Consider the following 15,000-nt stretch of genomic DNA (forward strand, 5'->3'; position numbering starts at 1 on the left):
GTGAAGGCAGCGCATCAAAGGTGCGCACCTCGCTGCCCACCTTGGTGTGCTCTGAGGTGCGCACCCGGGAGCGCTACGAAGTGTGCTCCAAGGTGCGGCGTGCACGTTGTCGGAGCCCGGTTTGCCCCGGGTGCGCACCTCGCCTGCACCTTGGCCGGGGTGGGCACCTTGGCTGGGTTTGCCCAGGGTGCGCTCCGAAGCGGGGTTACTGGAGCGCCCCCTCTTTTTTTGTCAGAGCGTTTGGTGGGGTTTCTCGCATTGGCTCTTCCCAGGCCCGGTTGTTGGGTGCGCTCCCACCCTGGCGCGCGCGAAGTTGGAAGTTGGGTTAATTGCCCGGGCGCGCACCTTCGCCAGGGTGGGCACCTTGGTGCGCACACCTTGGCTGGGCTGCGCACCAGGGCGGGCTCAAGATGGCACCAGCATTCCCTTTTTCTCACTATCTTTCAAAACGGAAATTTTAAAATCTCGTTTTTTTTTTGCCTTTTATGGAAATTAGTGAAGGCATCGCATCAAAGGTGCGCACCTCGCTGCCCACCTTGGTGTGCTCCGAGGTGCCCACCACGGTGCGCAACGCCGGTGCGAACCCGGGAGCGCCCCGATGTGTGCTCCAAGGTGCGGCGTGCACGAAGTCGGACCCCGGTTTGCCCCGGGTGCGCACCTCGCGTGCACCTTGGTGCGCACACCTTGGCTGGGTTGCGCGGCCTGGTGGGCACCATGGTGCGCACCAAGGAGCGCTCCGAAGTGTGCTCCAAGGTGCGGCGTGCACGAAGTCGGAGCCCGGTTTGCCCCGGGTACGCACCTCGCGTGCACCTTCGCCGGGGTGGGCACCTCGGCTGGGTTGCGCGCCCTGGTGCGCACCAAGGAGCGCTCCGAAGTGTGCTCCAAGGTGCGGCGTGCACGAAGTCGGAGCCCGGTTTGCCCCGGGTGCGCACCTTCGCCGCGGTGCGCACCATGGCGTGCACGAAGTCGGAGCCCGGTTTGCCCCGGGTGCGCACCTCGCGTGCACCTTCGGCGGGGTTGCGCGCCCTGGTGGGCACCATGGTGCGCACCAAGGAGCGCTCCGAAGTGTGCTCCAAGGTGCGGCGTGCACGAAGTCGGAGCCCGGTTTGCCCCGGGTGCGCACCTCGCGTGCACCTTCGGTGGGGTTGCGCGCCCTGGTGGGCACCATGGTGCGCACCAAGGAGCGCTCCGAAGTGTGCTCCAAGGTGCGGCGTGCACGAAGTCGGAGCCCGGTTTGCCCCGGGTGCGCACCTCGCGTGCACCTTCGCCGCGGTGGGCACCATGGCGTGCACGAAGTCGGAGCCCGGTTTGCCCCGGGTGCGCACCTCGCGTGCACCTTCGCCGGGGTGGGCACCTCGGCTGGGTTGCGCGCCCTGGTGCGCACCAAGGAGCGCTCCGAAGTGTGCTCCAAGGTGCGGCGTGCACGAAGTCGGAGCCCGGTTTGCCCCGGGTGCGCACCTCGCGTGCACCTTCGCCAGGGTGGGCACCTCGGTGCGCACACCTTCTCAATGTTTTCTTGCCTTTTCTGGAAATTGGTGAAGGCAGCGCATCAAAGGTGCGCACCTCGGTGTGCTCCGAGGTGCGAACCCGAGAGCGCTCCGAGGTGCCCACGAAGTCGAAAGTCGGGTTAATTGCATTGTTTTCCCCGGGTGCGCTCCGAGGTGCGCAACATCGGCGCGCACCAAGGAGGGCTCCGAAGTGTGCTCCAAGGTGCGCACGATGGCGTGCACCTCTGGTGCGCACGATTCGGAGCTCGGTTTGACCGGGGTGCGCACACCTTGGCTGGGTTGCGCACCTTTTGTGCGCTCCAAGGTGCGCACGAAGTCGGAGCTCGGTTTGCCCCGGGTGCGCACCTTCGCCAGGGTGCGCACCTTGATGCGCACGCCTTGGCTGGGCTGCGCACCTTGGTGGGCGCCATGGTGCGCACCTTTCGTGCGCTCCAAGGTGCGCACGAAGTCGGAGCTCGGTTTGCCCCGGGTGCGCACCTTGGTGGGCGCCATGGTGCACTCCGAGGTGCCCAAGATTGGTGCGCACCAAGGAGCGCTCCGAAGTGCGCTCCAAGGTGCGCGCGAAGTCGAAAGTTGGGTTAATTGTCCGGTTTGCCTCGGGTGCGCACCTTGCGTGCACCTTCGCCAGGGTGGGCTGGGCTGCGCACACCTTGGCACCCGCGTTTCCTTCATTTTAAATTTTTTTTTTTTACAATCTCTCAAGTGGGAAATTCTATAATCTCAACTTTTTTTGCCTTTTCAGGAAACTTTTGAATGGAGCGCATCATTGGTGCGCTCCGAAGTGTGCTCCAAAGCTCTCTCCAGCTGCGTGCACCTGCCCCGGCCGCGCACCCGGCCCCGCCCAGCTTCGCTCACCTGTCCCGGGCGTCTGGTGCGGAACCTTAGAGTAAGAAACATCACCGTGCACCTTGGCCAACGTGCGCGACTCGACCGAGCGCGCACTGGCCGAGGTGCACACCGATTTCACCTGGGTGCGCGCGCAGCACCTCGGGCGCACCGGGGTGCGCGCACAACGCCCGGGTTGCACCGTGGCCTGTGTGCTCGGGGCGCCTCGGGTGCGCGCTCGGTGTCGCCCCCGCGCGCGCGGTAGTGCGGGCAGCGCACCCCGGCCCGGCCCGGCCCCGACGAGAACGCAAACGGGCAAAAGGTTTATTCAAATAGCATTGCGACGCCCGGCGAAAAACTAAAAAAGGGTGCAACACCGGGACTTCCCGGGAGGTCACCCATCCCAGTACTACTCCGGCCCAAGCGCGCTTAACTGCGGAGTTCTGATGGGATCCGGTGCACTAACGCTGGTATGATCGCACCCGTTATGAGCTTGTCGCAGTGTGTACTTAGCAAACCGCGACCCACGTGCGAATCCACCCCGGCCACCCACCCCCGTCGAGGTGCACACCCTCCCTCGCGAAGTGCGCCCCGTTCGCCAAGTGTGAGCCCTGCCCGGGTGCGCGCACCTTGCTAGGGCGTCGGGTGTGCACCCGGCCCGGCCTACGTGCGTGCACCTGGAGGGGGCGTCGTGTGCGTGCAGTGTCCCGTCTGCAACGCGGTGCCCACACACCACCTCGGGCGCAACGACCTGCGCTCACATGTGGGCCGAGTGCACCTTGGTGCATGTTCGGGGCGCCTCGGGTGCACGCTCGATCTTGCCCCGGTGCACCAAGGCGCTCGGTTTGCCCCGGGTGCGCACTTGGTGCAAGGTGGGCACCCAAAATAGGGATCAAGCACCAAAACACAAGTTTCGGGATGCAAAATGGGACCCAAGGACCACAAATGCGTTCCAAGACCCATGATGGGTCCACGAGAACAAAAATGTGTTCCGAGACTTAATAAACAAATATTGGGTTTTAGGAGAAGAAACATGCTCTGATGCCCAAAACGAGAATCGACCCCGAAAAGGCCACAGGCCAAAAGTGGGATGCGAGACAAAAAAAAATGGGACCCGAGGACCAAAATTGGGTTCCCAGGTCGAAGACAGGGCAACCGGACAAGAAACGACCTCTAAGGCTCGAAATGAGTCCCGACGACTAAAACTTGACAAGAAGCACCCATCAGGCACCCAACTCGACACCCATGGGATGCCGACCCACCCGGGCTTCCACCTAGCACACCTTGGCACCCACCCACCCTCGCACCCAACCTCGCACCCAACTTAGCACCTTTGAACCCACATTGGCACTCACCCTGACCCTGGCACCTTGGAACCCACATTGGCACTCACCTTGACCCTGGCACCCACCTTTGCACTCACCTTGGGACCCACCCTGGCTCCCACCTCGGCACCCACCCAGACACCCACCTTGGTTCCTTGGCACCCACCTTGGATCCTTGGCACCCACCCCGACACCCACCTTGGCACGCAACTTGGCTACTTGCCACCCACCTTGGCTCCTTGACGCCCACCCCGACAACCACCCCGTGACCTACCCTGGCTAGGGTTGGTGCACACCCACCCTGGTGCCCACCTTGGCACCCACCCTATGACCCACCTTGGCACGCACCTTAGTACCCACCCCGTTACCCACCCTAGGACCCACCCCGTGACCCACCTTGGCCAGGGTGGGTGCACCCACCCTGGTGCCCACCTTGGCACCCACCCATCCTAGCACCCAGCCTGTGACCGGGCTTGGAACCCAACCTTGCACCCGCACCCGTCTTGGCCAGTGTGGGTGCGCACCCATCCTGGCACCCACGTTGTGACACACCCTTTAACCCACGCACCCTAGCACCCACGTTGGCACCCACCTTGGAACCCAACCTAGCAACTTGGCACCCACCCCGTGACCCACCTTGGCATCCACCATAGCAGTCGCCGACTTGGCACCCACCTCGGCACCCACCTTGACACTTGTGGACCCACCTTGCCACTCACCCTAGCATCGACCCATCCTAGCACCCACCCTGGCACCTTTGCACCCTAGCACTCACCCATCCTAGCACCTAACCTGTGACCCACCTTGACACTCACCCTCGCACCCACCTTGGAACCCAACCTAGCACCCACCCACCCTGACACCAACCCTAGCACCTACCCACCCTTGCACCCACCCTGTGACCCATCTTGGCACCCACCCATCCTACCACTCAACCTATCACCCACCTTCTCACCCACCTTGGCATCCACCTTAGCACCCACCCACACTGGCACCTTGGCACCCACCTCGGGCAAGGTGGGTGCACACCCACCCTGGCACCCAATTTAGAACCCACCGAGCATGTTACCCACCTTGGCACCCACATTGCAGCCCACCCTAGTACCCACCCTATGACCCACATTGGCATCCACACCCTAGCACCCAGGCACCTCGACACCCGCCTTGACACCCACCCTAGCACTGAACCTGTGACCCACCTTGGAACTCACCCTAGAACCCACCCACCCTGTGAACCACCTTGGCATCCACCTTAGCACCCACCCACCTTGGCACCCACTCTAGCACTCACCCATCCTAACACCCAACTTGTTACCCACCTTGGCACCCGCCCTCGCGTCCACCTTGAAACCCACCCTAGCACCCACCCACGCAGGAGCCCACCTTGGCACCCAACCTAACACCCACGCATCCTGGCACCCAACTTGTGACCCACCTTGGAACCCACCCTAGTACCCACCTTTGAACCCACTATATCACCAACCCACCTTGGCACCCACCCTATGACCCTCTTTGGAATCCACCCTAGCACGCACCCACCCTGGCACCCACCATGGAGCGCACCCTAGCACCCACCCACCTCGGCACGCACCTCAACACCCACCTTGGTGTGCGCACTGCGCCAACCTCTCAAAGACCCTATGTGGTGCGCTCCAAAGTGTACACCTTTGGTGCGCTCCAAGGTGCGCACCTTTGGTGCACACCGAGGTGCACACCAAAGTGTGCACCGAGGTGAGCACCAAAGTGCACTCCAGGGTGCACACCAAGGCGTGCACCTTTGGTGCGGTCAATGCAAACGAATTCGGAAGTTGGGGTCGATGTCCTAATCGCTGCTGCAGACTACACGTATGAGAATCGGACAAATAGCTTTATATAGGGGAGGTGTTGCGTTTGATGGGTCGACTCCCCTGGTTGTGTGCACTGCACCAACTTCAAAGACCCTGTCTTGTTTAAGAAGTCAAAAGTTGGGGTGGATGTCCTAATCATTGCTGCAGTCTACGCATGTATGAGAATCAGACAAATAGCTTATATAGGGGAGGTGTTGCATTCGGTGGGTTGACTCCCCTGGTTGTGCGCACTGCGCCAACCTCAAAGACCCCGCATAGCAGAAGAAGTCGGAAGTCGGATTTTGGTGAGCACCAAGGCGTGCACCTTTGGTGCGGTCAACGCAGACGAATTCAGAAGTTGGGGTGGATGTCCTAATCGTTGTTGCAGGCTACACATGTATGAGAATCAGACAAATAGCTTATATAGGGGAGGTGTTGGGTTTGATGGGTCAACTCCCTTGGTTGTGCGCATTACGCCAACCTCAAAGACCTTGTTTTCGTTAAGAAGTCAAAAGTTGGGGTCAATGTCCTAATGGCTCCTGCAGGCTACACATGTATGAGAATCGGACAAATAGCTTATATAGGGGAGGTGTTGGGTTTGATGGGTCGACTCCCCTGGTTGTGCGCATTACGTCAACCTCAAAGACCTTGTTTTCGTTAAGAAGTCAAAAGTTGGGGTCGATGTCCTAATTGCTCCTGTAGACTACACATGTATGAGAATCAGACAAATAGCTTATATAGGGGAGGTGTTGGGTTTGATGGGTTGACTCCCCTAGTTGTTCGCATTACACCAACCTCAAAGACCTTGTTTTCGTTTAGAAGCCGAAAGTTGGGGTCGATGTCCTAATTGCTCCTGCAGGCTACGCATGTATGAGAATCAGACAAATAGCTTATATAGGGGAGGTGTTGGGTTTGATGGGTCGACTCCCCTGGTTGTGCGCATTGCGCCAACCTCAAAGACCCTGCATTGCGGATGAAGTCGAAAGTCAGAGTTTGGTGTGCTACAAGGTGTGGTCGAAGGTGCTCACCTAGGTGTGCACCTTTGGAGCACAGGAAAAGTGCCCTCCAAAAGTGCGCACCTTTGGAGTGCACAAAAGTGCCCTCCAAAAGTGCGCACCTTTGGAGCGCAGAAAAGTGCCCTCCAAAAAGTGCCCTCCAAAAGTGCGCACCTTTGGAGCGCAGAAAAGTGCCCTCCAAAAGTGCGCACCTTTGGAGCGCAGAAAAGTGCCCTCCAAAAAGTGCCCTCCAAAAGTGCGCACCTTTGGAGCGCAGAAAAGTGCCCTCCAAAAGTGCGCACCTTTGGAGCGCAGAAAAGTGCCCTCCAAAAAGTGCCCTCCAAAAGTGCGCACCTTTGGAGCGCAGAAAAGTGCCCTCCAAAAAGTGCCCTCCAAAAGTGCGCACCTTTGGAGCGCAGAAAAGTGCCCTCCAAAAAGTGCCCTCCAAAAGTGCGCACCTTTGGAGCGCAGAAAAGTGCCCTCCAAAAAGTGCCCTCCAAAAGTGCGCACCTTTGGAGCGCAGAAAAGTGCCCTCCAAAAAGTGCCCTCCAAAAGTGCGCACCTTTGGAGCGCAGAAAAGTGCCCTCCAAAAGTGCGCACCTTTGGAGCGCACAAAAGTGCCCTCCAAAAGTGCGCACTTTTGGTGCGCACCAAGGCGCTGGTTCGGTCGTTGCAGGCGAGTTCGGAAGTTGGGGTCGATGTCCTGAGCGGAGGTGCAAACTACACAGGTGTCGGAATCGGACAAATAGCTTATATAGGGGAGGTGTATGCTTCGATGGGTCGACTCCCCAGGTTGAGCGCACCGCGCCAACCTCAAAGACCCTACGGTATGGATGAAGTCGGAAGTTGGGTCCGATGACCAATTCGATTAGTAGGTATGCTCATGAGGTCGGAATTTGGGTCCGATGACCTGCCATGTGCAGGAAGGCGAATGTTGACACTGTGCGTTGCAAGGTGCACACCAAGGCGCTGGTGCGGTCTTTTTAGTCGAGTTCGGAAGTTGGGGTCGATGTCCTGATCGGAGGTGCAAGCTACACAGGTGTGGGAATCGGACAAATAGCTTATATAGGGGAGGTGTATGCTTCGTTGGGTCGACTCCCCGGGTTGAGCGCACCGCGCCAACCTCAAAGACCCTACGGTATGGATGAAGTCGGAAGTTGGGTCCGATGACCGATTCGATATGTAGGCATACTCGCGAGGTCGGAATTTGGGTCCGATGACCTGCCACGTGCAGGAAGGCGAATGTTGGCACTGTGCGTTGCAAGGTGCGCACCAAGGCGCTGGTTCGGTCGTTGGAGGCGAGTTCGGAAGTTGGGGTCGATGTCTTGATCGGAGGTGCAAACTACACAGGTGTGGGAATCGGACAAATAGCTTATATAGGGGAGGTGTATGCTTCGTTGGGTCGACTCCCCGGGTTGAGCGCACCGCGCCAACCTCAAAGACCCTACGGTATGGATGAAGTCGGAAGTTGGGTCCGATGACCGATTCGATATGTAGGCATACTCGCGAGGTCGGAATTTGGGTCCGATGACCTGCCATGTGCAGGAAGGCGAATGTTGGGACTGTGCGTCGCAAGGTGCGCACCAAGGCGCTGGTGCCGTCGTTGCAGTCGAGTTCGGAAGTTGGGGTCGATGTCCTGGTCAGAGGTGCAAACTACACAGGTGTGGGAATCGGACAAATAGCTTATATAGGGGAGGTGTATGCTTCGATGGGTCGACTCCCTGGGTTGAGCGCACCGCGCCAACCTCAAAGACCCTACAGTATGGATGAAGTCGGAAGTTGGGTCCGATGACCGATTCGATACGTAGGCATATTGGCGAGGTCTGAATTTGTGTCCGATGACCTGCCATGCGCAGGAAGGCGGAATTTGGGTCCGATGACCGAGTTGATGGCGTGCCATGCGCAGAAAGGCGGAATTTGGGTCCGATGACCGAGTTGATGTTGATGGCCCGCCATGCACAGGAAGGCGGAATTTGGGTCCGATGACCGATTTGAAGGCGTGCCATACGCAAAAAGGCGGAGTTTGGGTCCGATGACCGAGTTGATATTGATGGCCCGCCATGCGCAGGAAGGCGGAATTTGGGTCCGATGACCTGACATACGCATGGAGTCCGACTCGGGGGCCGATGTTCGATTCGATGACTTGCATTGTGGGTAAAGTCGGAAGTTGTGGTCTTTGACCCGATTCGATGACCAGACTTCGGCTGCTTGAGAATCGGACAAATAACTTATATAGGGGAGGTAGTGTTCTCGAGCATCCTCCCCCCGTGCCCGTTTATGTCGATTGATGCTGGTGCTCGACTGGTTGGAGCGCTCGGATGCAAAAATCTTGCACCAGGATTTATCGATTGTGATGGACACGGCAAGTCTCCTGATTGCTATGCAGGAGCTCATCGTGAATCTCTATGCGGCCTTGGTATGGACTCGACCTGCGGAATGGTTCGGCAATGGTAGTCGCTCCAACACGTCCTTGCAATGGCCACAGAGGTGATTCGACTAGAGCTCCAGTCTAGCTTTTGGGTTGCTTGGCGGACTGGTATAGCCGCGATCGAGTTCCGGCCATGAACGTTTTAGATAGCTCTTGGGCTTTCTGGGACGGAAGTCGGAAGTTTGGGCTGTTGTCCGATTTGATGACCATTCTTCGGATGTGTGAGAATCGGACAAATAACTTATATAGGGGACTGTGTTGTCTCACGCAGCCCCCTCCGTGCCCCTCTATCTCGACCGATGTTGGTGCTTGAAAGGGTTGGGATCGCTCGGATTTATAAACGTGCACCACCATTTGTCGAGTGTGAGGGACGCGGCAGGTCTCCTAAATGCTATGCGGGCGCTCTCTGAGAATCTCTATCCGGCCTCGACACAGACTAGTCTTGCTGAATGGTTTGGCACTGGTAGTCGATCCAACACGTCGTTGTTGTGGCCGCCTAGGCGATTCGATTCGAGCCCCCGTCTAGCTTTTGGGTTGCTTGGCGGATTTTGCCCTATCCGCAAGTGAGCTCGGTCCCTAAACGTTCGAGAAACCCGATTGCTATGCGCCGACTCTCTTTCTTGCGAGCCTCCATCTAGCTTTTGGGTCTCTACGGAACGGAAGTCGGAATCTGGGACCGTTGTTTGATTCGACGAGGCAGACTACGGTTGTGCGAGAATCGGACAAATAACTTATATAGGGGAGGTGTTGACTGGAGCATTCTCCCCCGTGCCCCTCTAACTCGACCAATGCTGGCGCTCGAACGGTGGTAGCGCTCGGATTTTCATTGAGCGCCAGCATTGGTCGATTTAGAGGGGCATGCGAGATTCCCGAATGCTATGCGAGGGCTCTAACGGAAATGTCTATTGGTTTCGGTATGGATGCAATTGCGAGTGGTTCGGCAAAGGTAGTCGTTCCGATGCGTCCATGTCGTGGCCAAATCGATAATTCGATTTGAGCCCTCGTATAGCATTTGGGTCTCTCGATGTGATTCCGCATTCCAGTCCCTTTGGGCACTGCTTGAGCCGCATCCCAGGGGGTTCCCTTCCCAATAATCTGCCTCGCAACCCGATTGCTATGCGGTGAGGCTCCTCGGCCGCCTCGGAACTATCTGTGTATCAGACGCATCGCGGGATAAGGGGTTGGCAACGGTAGTCGCCCCAAGCGCGTCCGATGCTTGGACCATTCCGAGGCGGCCCTGAAGCCTCTTCCGTCTAGCCGTTGGGTCCTTCTCGCCGCATCCCTCGCCTCGCACCCCGATTGCTATGCGGTGAGGCTCCTCGGCCGCCTCGGAACTATCTGTGTATCGGACGCGTCGCGGGATAAGGGGTTGTCACTGGTAGTCGCCCCAAGCGCGTCCGATGCTTGGACCATTCCGAGGCGGCCCTGAAGCCTCTTCCGTCTAGCCGTTGGGTCCTTCTCGCCGCATCCCTCGCCTCGCACCCCGATTGCTATGCGGTGAGGCTCCTCGGCCGCCTCGGAACTATCTGTGTATCGGACGCGTCGCGGGATAAGGGGTTGTCATTGGTAGTCGCCCCAAGCGCGTCCGATGCTTGGACCATTCCGAGGCGGCCCTGAAGCCTCTTCCGTCTAGCCGTTGGGTCCTTCTCGCCGCATCCCTCGCCTCGCACCCCGATTGCTATGCGGTGAGGCTCCTCGGCCGCCTCGGAACTATCTGTGTATCGGACGCGTCGCGGGATAAGGGGTTGTCACTGGTAGTCGCCCCAAGCGCGTCCGATGCTTGGACCATTCCGAGGCGGCCCTGAAGCCTCTTCCGTCTAGCCGTTGGGTCCTTCTCGCCGCATCCCTCGCCTCGCACCCCGATTGCTATGCGGTGAGGCTCCTCGGCCGCCTCGGAACTATCTGTGTATCGGACGCGTCGCGGGATAAGGGGTTGTCACTGGTAGTCGCCCCAAGCGCGTTCGATGCTTGGACCATTCCGAGGCGGCCCTGAAGCCTCTTCCGTCTAGCCGTTGGGTCCTTCTCGCCGCATCCCTCGCCTCGCACCCCGATTGCTATGCGGTGAGGCTCCTCGGCCGCCTTGGAACTATCTGTGTATCGGACGCGTCGCGGGATAAGGGGTTGTCACTGGTAGTCGCCCCAAGCGCGTCCGATGCTTAGACCATTCCGAGGCGGACCCGAAGCCTCTTCCGTCTAGCCGTTGGGTCCTTCTCGCCGCATCCTTCGCCTCGCACCCCGATTGCTATGCGGTGAGGCTCCTCGGCCGCCTCGGAACTATCTGTGTATCGGACGCGTCGCGGGATAAGGGGTTGTCACTGGTAGTCGCCCCAAGCGCGTCCGATGCTTGGACCATTCCGAGGCGGACCCGAAGCCTCTTCCGTCTAGCCGTTGGGTCCTTCTCGCCGCATCCCTCGCCTCGCACCCCGATTGCTATGCGGTGAGGCTCCTCGGCCGCCTTGGAACTATCTGTGTATCGGACGCGTCGCGGGATAAGGGGTTGTCACTGGTAGTCGCCCCAAGCGCGTCCGATGCTTGGACCATTCCGAGGCGGACCCGAAGCCTCTTCCGTCTAGCCGTTGGGTCCTTCTCGCCGCATCCCTCGCCTCGCACCCCGATTGCTATGCGGTGAGGCTCCTCGGCCGCCTTGGAACTATCTGTGTATCGGACGCGTCGCGGGATAAGGGGTTGTCACTGGTAGTCGCCCCAAGCGCGTCCGATGCTTGGACCATTCCGAGGCAGACCCGAAGCCTCTTCCGTCTAGCCGTTGGGTCCTTCTCGCCGCATCCCTCGCCTCGCACCCCGATTGCTATGCGGTGAGGCTCCTCGGCCGCCTTGGAACTATCTGTGTATCGGACGCGTCGCGGGATAAGGGGTTGTCACTGGTAGTCGCCCCAAGCGCGTCCGATGCTTGGACCATTCCGAGGCGGCCCCGAAGCCTCTTCCGTGTAGCCGTTGGGTCCTTCTCGCCGCATCCCTCGCCTCGCACCCCGATTGCTATGCGGTGAGGCTCCTCGGCCGCCTTGGAACTATCTGTGTATCGGACGCGTCGCGGGATAAGGGGTTGTCACTGGTAGTCGCCCCAAGCGCGTCCGATGCTTGGACCATTCCGAGGCGGCCCCGAAGCCTCTTCCGTGTAGCCGTTGGGTCCTTCTCGCCGCATCCCTCGCCTCGCACCCCGATTGCTATGCGGTGAGGCTCCTCGGCCGCCTTGGAACTATCTGTGTATCGGACGCGTCGCGGGATAAGGGGTTGTCACTGGTAGTCGCCCCAAGCGCGTCCGATGCTTGGACCATTCCGAGGCGGACCTGAAGCCTCTTCCCTCTAGCCGTTGGGGCTTTCTCGCCGCATCCCTCGCCTCGCACCCTGATTGCTATGCTGTGAGGCTCCTCGGCCGCCTTGGAACTATCTGTGTATCGGACGCATCGCGGGATAAGGGGTTGGCAGTGGTAGTCGCCCCAAGCGCATCCGATGCTTGGACCATTCCGAGGCGGCCCTGCAGCCTCTTCCGTCTAGCCGTTGGGGCCATCTCGCCGCATCCCCCACCTCGCACCACGATTGCTATGCGGTGAGGCTCCTTGGCCGCCTCGGAACTATCTGTGTATCGGACGCATCGCGGGATAAGGGGTTGTCACTGGTAGTCGCCCCAAGCGCGTCCGATGCTTGGACTATTCCGAGGCGGCCCTGCAGCCTCTTCCGTCTAGCCGTTGGGGCCATCTCGCTGCATCCCCCACCTCCTCGGCCGCCTCGGAACTATCTGTGTATCGGACGCATCGCGGGATAAGGGGTTGGCAGTGGTAGTCGCCCCAAGCGCGTCCGATGCTTGGACTATTCCGAGGCAGCCCTGCAGCCTCTTCCGTCTAGCCTTTGGGGCCATCTCGCCGCATCCCTCGCCTCGCACCCCGATTGCTATGCGGTGAGGCTCCTCGGCCGCCTGGGAACTATCTTCGTATCGGACGCATCGCGGGATAAGGGGTTGTCACTGGTAGTCGCCCCAAGCGCGTCCGATGCTTGGACTATTCCGAGGCGGCCCTGTGGCCTCTTCCGTCTAGCCGTTGGGGCCATCTCGCCGCATCCCCCACCTCGCACCCCGATTGCTATGCGGTGAGGCTCTTCGGCCGCCTTGGAACTATCTTCGTATCGGACGCATTGTGGGATAAGGGGTTGTCACTGGTAGTGGCCCCAAGCGCGTCCGATGCTTGGACTATTCCGAGGCGGCCCTGCAGCCTCTTCCGTCTAGCCGTTGGGGCCATCTCGCCGCATCCCCCACCTCGCACCCCGATTGCTATGCGGTGAGGCTCCTCGGCCGCCTTGGAACTATCTTCGTATCGGACGCATCGCGGGATAAGGGGTTGTCACTGGTAGTCGCCCCAAGCGCGTCCGATGCTTGGACTATTCCGACGCGGCCCTGTGGCCTCTTCCGTCTAGCCGTTGGGGCCATCTCGCCGCATCCCCCACCTCGCACCCCGATTGCTATGCGGTGAGGCTCCTCGGCCGCCTTGGAACCATCTTCGTATCGGACGCATCGCGGGATAGGGGGCTGTCACTGGTAGTCGCCCCAAGCGTGTCCGATGCTTGGACCATTCCTAGGCGGCCCTGAAGCCTCTTCCGTCTAGCCGTTGGGGCCTTCCCGCCCCATCCCTCGCCTCGCACCCCCGATTGCTATGCGGTGAGGCTCCTCGGCCGCCTTGGAACCATCTGTGTATCGGACGCATCGCGGGATAAGGGGTTGGCACTGGCAGTCGCCCCAAGCGCGTCCGATGCTTGGACCATTCCGAGGTGGCCCTGAAGCCTCTTCCGTCTAGCCGTTGGGGCCTTCCCGCCCCATCCCTCGCCTCGCACCCCGATTGATATGCGGTGAGGCTCCTCGGCCGCCTTGGAACTATCTGTGTATCGGACGCATCGCGGGATAAGGGGTTGGCACTGGTAGTCGTCCCAATCGCATCCGATGCTTGGACCATTCCGAGGCGGCCCTGCAGCCTCTTCCGTTTAGCCGTCGGGGCCTTCCCGCCGCATCCCTCGCCTCGCATCCCGATTCCTATGCGGTGAGTCTTCTCGGCCGCCGCGGAACTATACCTGTTATTGCTACTGCATCCTTCGGCTGGTAACCTCCTCTGCCGCCTTGGAACGTTCTCTTTGTCGGACGCGTCGCGGGATAAGGGGTTGGCACTGGTAGTCGCCCCAAGCGCGCCCGATGCATAGACCGCTCCGAGTCGACCTTGCTTTCAGCCTCTCACATGCATAGACCTCTCTGAGTCGACCCTGCAGCCTCTCACGTTTAGCCTTTGGAATCTCGCCTCACAACATGATTGCTATCCTTGATGCATCCCTTGCCTCGAGCCCTGATTGCTTTCTTGGCTGCATCCCTCCTCTCCTCACAGCCCGGTTGTCATCACTGCTTCATCCGTCGCTTCATGCATTCTGGCTGCTGGGCCCTTCCCACCGCACACCTCGATTGCTATCTCTTCTGCATCACACACCCCGATTGCTATCTCTGCTACATCCCTCGGCTCTCACTTCTGCATCCTTCGCCTCACACCTCGATTGCTATCAATGCTGCATCCGTAACCTCACACCCCGATTGCTATGCGGGGAGGCTCCTTGGCCGCCTTGGAAATTTCTGTGTGTCGGACGCACCGCGGGATAAGGGGTTGGCACTGGTAGTCGCCCCAAGTGCGCCCGATTCTTAGACCGCTTCGAGGTGACCTCGTAGCCTCTTTCGTCCAGGCTTCCTGCCTTCAACGCCCTTTTTACACCTCGATTGCTATGCGCGGGCTCGTTGGCGTCTATCACCTCTCTGCGAAGAGTGGCACGATGATTGTTGGGGTAAATCGTAGCAGTCCGATCTCTGGCCTTGGGCCATTGTGAGGGCTGATCGATTTCCTGTGCGCATCTCGTGTTCGCCCAGTAACAGACTCGACGACTTGTAATCGGTCTTGTTCCCGATTGTTCCTGGAGGTAGTCTTCGGAACTCTTGGATTTGACCTGTCACTCGAACTGTCCTCTTCCGAGGATGCTTGTGTGTGTGTGCTTGTGCCATTTCCTTGGCGGTATTAACGAGATATTAAAGAGCGGAGTGAGCGCCTCGCCCAGCTA

At 59.6% G+C, this 15,000-nt stretch overlaps 1 non-coding gene across 1 annotated transcript; it reads right to left on the minus strand.

The window, feature by feature from the left end:
* Positions 1-2,698: 2,698 nt before the first annotated feature.
* On the minus strand, positions 2,699-2,817 carry LOC131865613 (5S ribosomal RNA). The gene has a single exon (XR_009364332.1). It is a non-coding gene; the product is annotated as a 5S ribosomal RNA (ribosomal RNA).
* Positions 2,818-15,000: the final 12,183 nt, after the last annotated feature.

The sequence above is a fragment of the Cryptomeria japonica genome, unplaced genomic scaffold (assembly GCF_030272615.1).
Source record: "Cryptomeria japonica unplaced genomic scaffold, Sugi_1.0 HiC_scaffold_115, whole genome shotgun sequence".
Taxonomy (NCBI): Eukaryota; Viridiplantae; Streptophyta; class Pinopsida; order Cupressales; family Cupressaceae; genus Cryptomeria; species Cryptomeria japonica.